At 38.7% G+C, this 13,426-nt stretch overlaps 1 long non-coding RNA gene across 1 annotated transcript; it reads left to right on the forward strand.

Moving 5' to 3' along the window:
• Window positions 1-363: 363 nt before the first annotated feature.
• LOC307153117 lies at window positions 364-5,749 on the forward strand. The gene is made up of 5 exons (XR_013820108.1): window positions 364-421; window positions 685-820; window positions 954-1,148; window positions 4,242-4,355; window positions 4,984-5,749. It is a non-coding gene; the product is annotated as an uncharacterized lncRNA (long non-coding RNA).
• Window positions 5,750-13,426: the final 7,677 nt, after the last annotated feature.

Here is a 13,426-nt window from a genome sequence, read left to right on the forward strand (position 1 = left end):
ACGGGAAGTGAGATCGATTGGAAATTAATCCTAGCTCCCCGTTAGCTCGCAAGCAGAAATAAAATAATTAATTAAAAATTATACTAGTAAAACCATTTAGAGATGTACGTTACTACTACTGAGTTACCTACTACAATATTATACTAAGTAAGTTATCTAGTCTGAAATCACTATCTAGCATTACGCCTGTTTTACGGTATTCGTGATAGCAAATTTAAGGGACTTTAGTGATGGTCTGTCACAGCTGAAGCAGTGCTCCAGACTGGTAATGTACTTTTTTCGTACAGGTGCGACTACAATTGTCACTAAATGCGGAACGAAAGAGCTCTGAACCGTAGTGCACGGACCATTTATCAGCTCGGCCTCGCGGCGCGAGCTCAGACGTCGGTCACACGACACCACAACAGTGCTGTGAGATGCGGTGAGAAGCCTTTGAATTCGCTGAAATCTCCGCGATGAAAGAAAGATGAAAAAGTGCAGATATTCCTAACAAAATTGAAGTGGAAAACATGAGAAACACTTTGTAACAAATAAACTATTAGTTCATGATTAGTTAAAGAAAGTTTGTTATGTTTTCCAATACACAGATTACCTTGATTTACTGTACAACTGTAGTAACAAGTTTTTAAGGACTAGTTTACTTTTTTGAAAATATTTCTTTTTTTCTGATTCATTCTAACACAGGAAGGAGTAAATTAAAGTTTTGCACTACTGGATAACAATGGTTCTCAACTTTGGTCCTGGACAGTGTACAATAGTACACATTTTGGATGTCTTCCTTATCTGGCACCGCTCTTGGAGACCCTCTACTAACAAGCTGGTAAGTTGAATAATGATTAGAGACCAGATGTGCAGTGCTGGGGCTACTACAGATCCAGGTACAGATAATTACTTGTGTTTTTTTTTCCAGCTGTCTTCACTTATTTTAATACAGTATGTTTTAATTTCAATAGAGTCTGAGCTGTCTGATGACTGACAATGTTTGAGTGGCAAAAGAAAAGCAAGAAGTCCTCACAGCCAAGTCGAGGAGTTCATGAGGGACACACAACACCTCAACAAACTGCAGTGCATGGAATTGATCATCTGGAACAAAAACTACCGAAGAAATCATTAGAGAACATCCTAGACTTCACAATTTTCTTGGAATGGTGAGTTTAATGAAGTTCAGTACAGAGGGTATGCGCGTGACGTAGTAGTGGGAAGTTCGGATAATTTTACTGACTTGGATCTTTAAATCTCGTTCATAAAAATGAACAAATCTTTTTTCAAGTCATTTCGTTCATTTCATATTTATTTAAATGTTATGTCAATAGCCAAATTCCCCAAACACATCAAATGTTGATCACATTTAGAATAAGAAAAAAATTGCAATGCAAGGAAGAGGCCAAATTATGAGAAACAGAAACGATTAAAGGTCCTGTTCTTCATGATCCCATTTTTCAAACTTTAGTTAGTGTAATGTTGCTGTTAGAGCATAAATAATACCTGTAAAATGATAAAGCTCAAAGTTCAGTGCCAAGTGAGATATTTTATCTAACAGAAGTCCCCTTTCAAAGTCAACAGCGAACGGCCGGTTTGGGACTACTTCCCTCTACTTCCTGCTTTAATGACGTCACTAGAACAGTTTTTTGACTAACCTCCGCCTACAGCAGGGGTGGGGAACGTCCGGCCCCCGGGCCGTAACCGGCCCGCGAAACAGTTTGATGCGGCCCGCGAGTCAATTCCTCCCAAAAAAAAAAAAAAACTTCAGAAACAAAAATCTCAGCAATTACGTTTCCTGTTATAGAAAACACAAAATAGACAAAGTGGCAAGCAGCACGAGTCCACGAGCCGTGAGAGCAGGACGAGGCCAGTAGCGCGAGAGTTAATGAGTCACCTGCGCGCCGCATCGGTTTCAAGTTTCTCACGGATCAGCTTCGGGGCGCATAAAAGGATCGGAACGAAGACAGCGGAAGACCAGGCATGGACTTTACTGTGTGTGCGTGTGTTGCGTGTGCGTGTGTTTGTTGCGTGTGCATGTATGTGGTAGTCGTCCACGAGGGGCTGCTGCTTTTACTTTCGTTTTGTCATTTGCGTATTAAAGTGGAATGAGTAGCCGACTAAAAGTGGCCGACAGCAAGTGGAATGTGTGGCCGACTAAAAAAATTATTTTAACTATAAGCAACCCAATTTGTCTAGATCTGTATTATTTCCTTTGTATAATGAGCTTAAATATTGCTGCGCAGTCGTGTGATTTAGTCTGCTTGATTAACATTATTACAATGTATTCCTATTTAACTCTGATATGTAGCCTATATATATATATAAGGTCCTCGAATGTGTTGGAATATTTCACCAGCATTAGCCTTTTCACAGTTTGTATCACTCCGCTTGTCTGTGTTTGCGCAACTTGCATCATTAAGCCAGTAGGTGGTGACAAGTGACTGTCTTTATGAGTGAACAATTGAAATTTAATTGAACTGATTTAATAGTGCCAAAAACATTGATTAACTCAAGAAAGAAACAAGTTGCTGAAACCAATCTTTAATGCTAAAAAGTTTACATCTATGCAAAATAATCCTTGAAAGATTTCTCATTTAAGGCCATTCCTGTTTGGAATATGTGATTGTGTATTGTCAACAATAAGCAGAAACATTTTGCATTTCCATTTTGTAGTGTGGATCATTCATTTCAACATTTATCCTCATTCTCATGTTTAAGAATCTGTTATCTTGACAAATAATTTATGCTACTGCCCACTGACATGCTTTTAAAGCTATTGTTATCAAAAAATGTTGGCCTTCAAACACCTTAAAATGCACATATGTAGGTCCGAGAAATCAAAATGTTCTCGGGGGAGCATGCCCCCGAACCCCCCTAACTACGGCACATTTGAATGTGTGTGTCTGTGTGGTAATATGGGCTGGTGTGGCTACAGTGCCAGGATGGAATTTTTTAACCAGTCTGCCCCCCTGCATATAGGCCTAAAATATACACTATTCTCTGTATCGAATCATGTTGTCTTGTTACCCACCACCAGCCCCTGATGTTTCGGGCTCACCCCCTGATGTTTTTAAAACCTAGAAACGCCCCTGCTCATTACAATGGCCCTTAAAGAATGTTAAAAAATTGTAAATGGCCCTTCATAGGAAAAAGGTTCCCCACCCCTGGCCTACAGGAATACACAAAAAAAGGGGGCGTGGTCTTGTTGCGCTTCCACGGAGAAGAGGAAGAGTTGCGTTTGTAGAGTGTGTTTGTCGCCATGTTGTCGAGACGCTGATATTTTCTTCCCGGAGTCAAATCACCTTTGTTTGGCCTTCCCAGGGGCACTGTACTTAGAGATCAATGAGATCATCTATGTTCTCTGGGTCTGATTCCGGCTCAAATTGAATTGAAATTAAAGACATGTTTACAATAACACTGAGAGCATGCATCTCCACGTTATGGTAAGAGGCGTGACCTTTCCTAAGCTGCTGTTGAATGACAACACAGGAACCGCTGCACAATCAGAACTCGTTACGTATTTCTGAAGGAGGGACTTCATAGAACAAGGAAGTTATCAGCCCGTTTTTAGGACAGTGAAAACAGCTGTATACAGATAAGGAAATTGTGTGAAAAATACAGTTTTTTTTTTTTACACGCGAAACATGAACACATGTTATATTGCACACTGTAAACACAATCAAAGCTTCAAATACACAGGAAAAACGGGACCTTTAATTGATTTATCTGGGTCTTCAGGCTATGCAGTCTGTTAGTTTACCTCAACTCCCAATCTAAGCCGTTAAAACATTAGTAACTCATTTATGGTCCAGCGCTGTCATGTGACAAAAGAATGAAAGACTCAGAAGAATCAGACCCGAAGACTCGAGAGGTGAACTAATCCATTCTCTTTCCGGTACTGACAGCATAGCCTCTATGGGACTGACAGGAAGAACGAAATATGAATATCCATGATCACTGGATCTTTGGTAAGTTGTAAGGAACACTATATCGAGTCCAACCTTTAGTTTAAACTGATAATCATTTGTTTTACTCACGTTTTCGCAGTTACCCCTATTAAATCCAGTCATGCAGCAGCTCTTCGGCGGGAAAGTGACGTCAGTGCATACCCTCTATAGTCTATAGGGAAGGAGTGTCTTATTTTGGAAAATTGTTTTGGCTGTGTCTAAATGCATATGAAAATAGGTTGACACACGTGTGGTATAGTTGAAAACTGGAATTTTTCTTTCTTTTCTTTTTTTTTTCCTTGTCTTTCAAAGATGATCCCGGAGAAATGGCCTGACATCCTGCCATCATCGCCATACCTCACAAATGGAAAAATGGTGTGTCCAACATATGCTGAAATGAAGTGCAGCTTAAATGACATTAAGCCTGTAAGTAAAAGCAACACTATCAAATCAACTTTGATAAATTACACTGCTCTTCGGCTTATGTTCGTCCACTTCTTCTTTTCTTCAATGATTCCGCTTGTTAATGGGATTGTTCATCCAAAAAAAGAAAATTCTGTCAAGCCCCAGAAAGGTAGTAAAGACTTCATTAAAGTAATCCAAGTGACTCCAGTGGTTTAATCTTAATTTTAAATTTTAAATTATGTTTAAGGGATAGAATATACTCATGTCACTTAATAAAATTGAGGTTAAACCACTGGAGTAACATGTATTACCTTTATGATGTGTTTGCTACCTTTCTGGGGATTATAAGTGATAGTTGTGTAGCTGCCAATGGAGGGACAGAAATCTCTCAGACTCATCAAAAAGATCTTTATTTGTGTTCCGAAGATGAACAAAAGTCTTACAGGTTTGGAATGACAAGAGGGCGAGTAATTAATGACAGAATTTACATTTGTGGGTGAACTAATCCTTTAACGGCAGGTGTAATGACTAATTTGAGTGACCATAATTTAATTCAATACAGCACTGCTTTGATGTAACTTTTTCATAATTTAACACTGTTGATGTTGTCACAGTGCATGCCCAACTGAACATTATTTATTCTTTTAAGGATGGAGACAAGTGAGAAACAGTGAGACAAGCCCGGATCCACATGGCTTGATGCTTAATTGGGGACGAAGAGAACTCACAAGTTTTTATCATATTCAGTGTGGAAGCAGTTGAACAGAAGACTTTATTTCAAGCAATGGATGTGTTTCAAAAATGTTTTACATCTATGACAAACTACTTCAAGACCTCTGCACCCATTTTGGGAGTTTTTGTAGTACGCAAACTTTAATATATCTAGAGATATATCTGGAGGAGTTCCTGCCTCATTAAGAACTTTGATCATCATCATCATTACGTCCAGTAGTCAACATATGTATTTGTAGTTTTATTACTCAAGGTATGTTTACACTAACACATCAATGCATTCAGTGTACAGTGAAGAACTTTTAATAAAGTTGTGATTAGGATTTATTGTTATTAATTTGTGTATTCTTTCCATATTTGTATAGGTTATTGAATTAAATAGGTTATTAATGTGTAGTTCTTAATTTAGTGTTCATTTTGAATTTTTGTGTTCTGTATGCTGTACAATTGTATGTATGCTATGTGTATTTTTGTGTAGGTTTTGAATGTGTTCTGTTTTTACATATTTGCATAGGTTTTGAATTTATTATGTGTGTTGTATGTACACTTGTGCATTTTGAATTTATGTACACAATTATGTATATTTACATTAAATCCTAGACTCCACAATATATAGTTTGTAATTGAAAAATATATTTGTTGAAACATATGTGTTGTTTATTCAAATAAACAATCTGTATTTGAAAACAATGTGTATTTTATTTATTAAAATAAGGTCATAAATAAAAATAAATATTTAACTCAACTGTTGGGTTATTTTAACCCAACTGTATTTTAACCCAATGCATTGGGTTAAAATAACCCACAGTTGGGAAGGTGCTATACCAATCCACAGTTGGGTTATTCGTTGGGTTATTTTTAACCCAACATTTTTAAGTGAGTACATTTTCTGGGCCAGCAAGGTATAATGCCTTAGAAGCCTATGGAGGAGTGATCCAGCTCTCAGATTTAATCAAAAATATCTTCATTTGTGTTCTGAAGATGAACGAAAGTCTTACGGGGTTGGAACAACATGATGGTGAGTAATTACTGACAGAATTTTCATTTTTGGGTGAACTAACCCTTTAATGCCGTTTTTAAGAGGAACAGCGCCACTTCTTCTCCTGTGTTCAAAACTCATTCACTTCTTGGAGGGAGCCTGGTCTACAGGGTGTCACGTGATTTTCGTGCATCTAACCTGGACATTGCCATTGCCAACATCAGACCAAAAATATGGCAAAAATCATTTACTATGGTGATAAGCATATGGTGATTTTTCTTAAGTAGGGGCGAAAGTAACGCGGGACGAAAGTAACAAAGCGATTTTCTCAGAGCCCTGACTATATTAGCATTTCAAGCAGTGGTGTAGTCTAGTTTTTTGTAGTGAGTATACTCTAATATAACACACACACACCCCCCCCACCCCCCCCCCCCCGCCGCATACTCACCCATCCCAGAGCGTCACCCCATAAGCACCACCACACTCACTAATGCATACAGTATGCATCGACATGTAATTGAGAGCATTATGAAATACTAAGTGTTATCAACATGTCAATTTATTATAAGCAACACAAGACTTTAACAGCCAATGACATTTACAGCTGGGGAGACTGGACTGATTTTCTACTGTTTAGTGTTAATCACCATCTAACTCAGTCAGTTAAGAGCTACCTTTAGCCTTAGATGTTATATGAATATGGTCCCTGAAGCACAGGTTTTATCAGTTGACAATTTTCAACAATTTTTTTTAAAGCATTAGGCACAAATACAAATTTACTTTTAGAAATGGTGTTTTTGAAACATTTTTTTATTTTAAAATACATTTTACTGTGCAATTTCTTTCTAATTAATTTGAGTTAGACCGAACTTTTATTTTGGTGGGTTGTAGACATTTGAGTTTCTGTGTGTTTTAATAAACTATTATTATTATTATTATTATTATTATTAGGCCTGAAGTATACTCTGTGCAATAGTAATATATTTCTGTTATAATTTCTTCAAGTTATACAGAACTCTTATTTTGACAGGTTGTCGTAAAGACATAACAGTTTCTGTGTGTATATGAAACGAATGAATGACGATAGTTTTATCAAATGAAATGGTGAAATTCTCATCAAGTGACTCTCATAGCAGCTCTGCGATGAAATGCACATGTGTAGCTTACATCATGTCTCAATACAGTGAAACGCTGAAAACACCACGAGCGTGAGTCACGCGTGCTTCTGTGTGTGTGTGTGTGTGTGTGTGTGTGTGTGTGTGTGTAGTGGAGCACACACTGAGCGCTCATTCCCAGAGACGCGTAGAACAATTGCAGTCTCTTTTAGCTTTAATATTCATAGACACTAGTCCATATCGAGATTTGATTCATTGTACAGCCCTACTTTTGATTTATTCGTTCAAGAATAGCCAAATTCCGTGACGTTCTGCTTTATATAGCAAGTTCCATTTGTGACTGGATTCCGCGATTCGATCCGTCGCTTCGCAAACACAGACGGGGTGAATTTATGAATGAAAGTGTGAAAGTTCTGACACAAAACGAAGTTGATACGTATCCTCACGCTTTTTTTAAGTGGGTATACGCAAATCCTTGGCCTTTTCTAGTGGGTATACGGCGTATACCTGCGTATCACGTAGACTACACCACTGATTTCAAGCTATGACAGCACGTTCAGTATGCAACCCTTGACGGAGCTGCCAAATATCACGTGATTTCGTCATCGTTTCCCGCGGTTAGGTCCGGAAAGCAGTTTTCGAGTTCGATAAGTAAATTACTGAAGCGGTACTTTTTTTCTAATTACAAGTTGTGTTTTTCGTTTCATGTCACACAGTAATGATCAATCTACAGGTTATTATGTGCTGTAACACATCCTGAAGTTTGCCTTGTCAGAGTTTTTCAGTATAAAAGTAAATCGGGTTTAAATGTCAGGAGTTCCTGTCGGGACGAAAGTAACACTTGTTACTTTTGTCCCGCTATAGTGAAAACAAGTGTTTCTTTTGTCGCGCTGCTAATCTGGTGACTTTCTCTGTGTTGCAGCATTTATTAAAACATGTTTGTCATATTATACCAACAGAATATGGCAAGAGTGAGGGTCAGTAAGACAGATAGAGGTCTGATTCAGCCAGATGTTTATGAGAGGGCGTTCACATTTAAATCAGCTGATTTCTGTGTCACAATATTTTTCCACTCAATCTGTTTCCATTTACCCTAGTCACATTTAGGTTTTAGCCATACCTTATAGCTTTTCCACCTCCACCTATGAATTTGCAGGGTTTCCATCCTGATGTTTTTATGCATATTTTAAATTTATGCATAAAAACAGCTTGATGGAAACATGCCTATTGTTACATTATGTTGAAAATTTGTATTATGGTAATTTAATTAAATTTTCATATTGTTCATGTTGAAAACACATTTTATAAAATAGATTGACATTGCCAATAAAAAAATATTCTAAACAATTCAAGTTTGTACTATTGGGTTATATTTGAAACATTGATGAAACTGAAATTTAAAATGAAAATGTAAATTAACAATTTTTTGCAAATATAAAGGCCAAAATATGTTTGCAGTTACATGTTAACAAGGTCATACTCGGGTATATTTAGGCTAATAAAAAACAAAACAAAAAAACAAAAGTAACACAAAAAATATAGCTTGTATATTGTTGTGTTACTTTTGACCCACCTGTGTGTTACTTTCGTCCCAACTGACAGGGTCGAAAGTAACATGAGCAGTCTTAAGTTCAAAGTGAAATTATACTGAAGTCCTTCTACATTTTTACAAAATACCACCTGGTATTGATAGACCACACTTGTGAGTGACTGACCACAGCAAAAATATATCTCTGTCTAAAACATCATCTTTTCAAATGATGTTTTTCTGAAAAATGGTACTTTCGTCCCTGCTCTCCCCTATTTAAGTATTTGAAATACTCTAAATACACTCCCTCAAAATATTTTGTTACAAACTACATTTTATTTTTTCCACACCTGCAAAATACAAATTACAAAATACACTAAAGTAATTAAATACGTATTTAAAATACATTTAATTGAAATACTGCCCATGTCTGGATATTGCTACATCTCTTTGAGAGGTTTTCCACCTTTAACGCTCTCGGGGACCCGTACCCAGACGCATAGAAAAATGTGATTTTCTGAGTAACTCTTTATAACTTGAATTGAACACATTAACGCCGCTACATTACACAATGGTTAATACAGTGTCAATAGTTAATAGTTAAAATGTAAGCTATCTTTAACATATAATTTTGGGGCCCTTAGGGGTCCATGGACCCCTGGTTGAAAACCCTGAAAGTTTTAGAAAATAAATAATATTTTAATACATTTTTTCTTATTACCAGGGTTAGTATTGATAACTAAAACTATTAAACACCTTTTTTATTAATTGAAAACACAATAAACAAAATTGACTTTATTTAAAATTAGAAATGTTGCCTTGGTTGAAGTAGCCTAGGCCTACAAAAAAATGGTTAAAAACAAAAAAACGGAACTAAAAACGTATATGCAAATACATTAAACATAGTAATATTTAAATATAATATAAACTGATAAAAATGACAAAAGCACAACAAAATGACAAAATGAAAATCAAATTAAAATGGAAAAATATGAAACTAAAATCTAATAGAAAATATTAGCCTAATAAAACTATATAAATTATACTAAAATAACATATTACAGTGCATGAGAAAATGCTTAGAAATATTGAATGTGTAATTATTTAGTGGATTAACTCTTTTATGGTATTATTACTTTATTGTATTCATTGAAACGTAACCTAAGCCTAATATGCACAAAACAAACAAACAAACAGCATGCAACTCAATTATTATGCAATGTGATTATGTAACATGTTAGACAGAGTAGGTCTGATCTGATGGGCTTTGGAGTTGGCAGTGTTTTCTCTGCTTGATTAAATCATCTCCAGAATGTAGTGTGGGGTTTCATCTGAGGGATTTGATTGACATTTTTCATGCTGGTTTAACACAATCACAAGAGAGCACATTTATCCCCAACACTGACTGAATCATCACTTATCAGCTGACAAATGATTGACAGGAGGTCTTCTTTTGACAAGATAAAGAAGATACGAATGGAGATTTGTTCTCTCCTAAAGGCCTCTGGAACAATAGTTCCTTCAACACAATGAGACAAAGGCAGGAATGCTAACGATCACCATAGTGTTAAAAGACGTAGGACAGGACAATGATGTGCAGCTTTTGTGTATGAAGTAAATAGATGAAACAAAAAAAAAATATATGAGGTGACATTTGTCAGTTGGAATTTAATGTTTTAACTTATTATGTGAAATATAATTTGTACCTTCCCGGTTTGAGATGCTGTGGAAACGGCGCCCCCTTGTTGCCATAATAATATGGTCACGGGAGAGCGGGGACAGACTCAGAGACTGTTTGTATTGGAAAGCCTACATTTGAATGCATTAAACCCACATCTGTCAGCTACCCACCCACACTGCTGCAACATGTGTACATATGATAATATATGTAGCCAACAATTTATACTTGAATAGACAGTCAAATGTTGCAACTTACCCTATAACAAGGGATGGTTGCAACAGTCCACAGGGGCAGTTGCAACATTCATTAAAATGTCAAAACATCATTTTGCAATTTCTTTATTTTATTTGTGCACAGCAGGGTCTTCACTAAGTTAAAAATAACTCTAAAGACAAAGACTAGGAAACAACAAACAAGTAACAACCCTCTTTTCCAATTCCAGTGCCTCTTTCTCTGGGGTGTCTGAGAGAACTGCAGTCTTCCGCTTTCCGCTTTTTCTTAGTCCTGCTTTTGGTTGACGCGTAGGGACTCTCAGGTGAGCAATCAATATAGCAAGGTGTCCCAGGTGCAGTGGTTGAGCTACGACAGGGTGGAGGAGGACAGTCTGCCACCAAAGATGGTGCGAAGTCAACATACCAACCTACAGAAACTGGAATCAGCTAAACCTGTAATAAGGACTGTAAAAAGATGGAATAATGAAGCAGAGGATCCACAGGCCTGCTTCGATTGCACCGATTGGTCTGTTTTTGAAGCTGCTACCACCGATCTGGATGAGCTCACAGATACTGTAACATCATATATCAGTTTCTGTGAGAATACATGCATTCCTACCAGGACATTCTTGTCATTCACTAATGATAAACCATGCTTTACCGGGAAACTCAAACAGCTTCGTCATGCCAAAGAGGATGCTTACAGAAGTGGGGATAAAATCTTGTATGACGAGGCCAGAAACAGACTGACGAAGGAGATCAGAGCTGCTAAAAGAAGATACTCTGAAAAGTTTTCATCCAGCGACCCGGCATCAGTCTGGACAGGCCTGAGGAACGTCACCCACTACAAGTCACCATCCCCACGATCTGTGGAGGATCAACAACTTGCTGCAACATTCCACAACATTCTACTGCAGGTTTGAAGAGCCCAGTCTCACACCACACACCCGCTCGGATCTGCACTTCACACACTCACCATCACCTCCTGCACCCCCTCCTGCCATCCAACCTGAGCTTAAGGTCTGTGTGGAGGACGTGAGCCGAGTCAAGACTGGGAAAGCTTCACGCCCAGACGGCATCTCATCTGCTTGTTTAAAAGCCGCGCTGACCAACTGGCCCCAGACTTCACGCAGATCTTCAACACATCATTGGAGCTCCACTATCATTCCTGTCCCAAAAAAAACCCCAAATCACTGGACTTAAAGCAACACTAAGGAACTTTTCCTCTTCGGCCCCCCTACAGGTTGGAAGCGGAATTGTCCATTACCGCTGTCATAAATAAGCCCTACTGTAGCACGCACGCTCGCTGTTTATCCAGCACCGGCTTTGGAATGAACGATGTCCACAGACAAGGTAGAGTATGTTGCATGATTTCATGAAAGTATGATGTATTGCGACATCAGAAACAAAGAAAAACTAAATAATGACTATTGTAACGCTTGACGTAGAGCAAGTCAAATTAGTAGTTTACTTATGTCTCATTCGAACTACAGAAATGCGACCCGGTTTGGCAAACTTGCATAGTGTGGTTATATCAGATATAGGGCTGCAAAGCGAATCCAGAAGTGCCTTTCACCCTGTTACGACTTGATGAACCACTGATACGATTTTGGAGACATTATTTTAAGGTAAAAAATGTTCCTTAGTTTTGCTTTAATGACTACCAGACCTGTTGCTCTCACATCTGTGGTCATGAAGTCGTTTGAAAGACTGGTGTTGGCCCACCTGAAGGACATCACTGATCCCTTTCAGTCTGCATGCAGAGCAAACCGGTCTGTGGATGATGCCGTCAACATGGGACTGCATTATATCCCGCAACATCTCGACAGACCTGGGACTTGTGCAAGGATCTTATTTGTGGACTTCAGTTCGGCCTTCAATACCATCATGCCTGATCTTCTCACAGCCAAACTGACCCAGCTCTCCATGCCATCCTCAAACTCACATCCAGGACTCTCACGATCAGCACTGGTTCTCTTCCCTCTGCTCTTCTCCCTGTACACTAATGACTGCCCCTCTGTCAAGCTCCTGAAATCTGCTGACGACACCACTGTCATCGGTCTCATCCAGGACGGTGACGAGTCTGGAGGCTGAACAGCTGGCTGTCTGGTGCAGTTATAACAAACCCTGAGCTGAACACGCTCAAAACAGAGGAGGTGATAGAGGACTTCAGGAGGAACAGCCCAGCACTCCCCCCACTCACCATCATGAGTGGCACTGCGTCATTACCATGTACTTCGCCAGCTGAGGAAGTTCACCCTGCTACCGGAGCTGCTGATTCACTTCTACTCAGCCGTCACTGAGTCTGTTTTATGCACTTCCATCACTGTCTGGTTTGGTTCAGCTACCAAATCAGACATCAGGAGACTAACGGACAGTCCAGCCCAGCCTCCAGGACCTGTACTCTTCCAGAGTGAGGAAGAGAGCAGGTAAAATCCTCACAGACTCCCCCTGGACACCGCCTGTCTGAACTGTTACCGTCAAGATGGCGACTCAGATCACTGGCACAGGAACAGTTTCTTCCCACAGGCCATTTCCCTTGTGAATAGTTAAAGCTACACTGTGTAATTTTTTAAGTTGATTCTTAGCTAAAACCACTTTGTTCTTTCAAAATAATATGTGCACATTAATGTGTAATTACTTCTACCAACTAATCAAGTATTCTCGTAAGAATCTAGAATCTGCCATATAGAAAACATACGAGCGAGTCGCTCGAATGGCGGCAGCCATGTTGCGCCTCCATCTTGAAAATACATGTGCCAAAGAGGGACATACCTGGAAATTCAAGCTTCGCCGTTCGCGTTTTTACACTCAGTGGCACCGTGACGAATGCGAGGGGGAGATT

Source organism: Squalius cephalus (genome assembly GCF_949319135.1).
Source record: "Squalius cephalus genome assembly, chromosome: 24".
Taxonomy (NCBI): Eukaryota; Metazoa; Chordata; class Actinopteri; order Cypriniformes; family Leuciscidae; genus Squalius; species Squalius cephalus.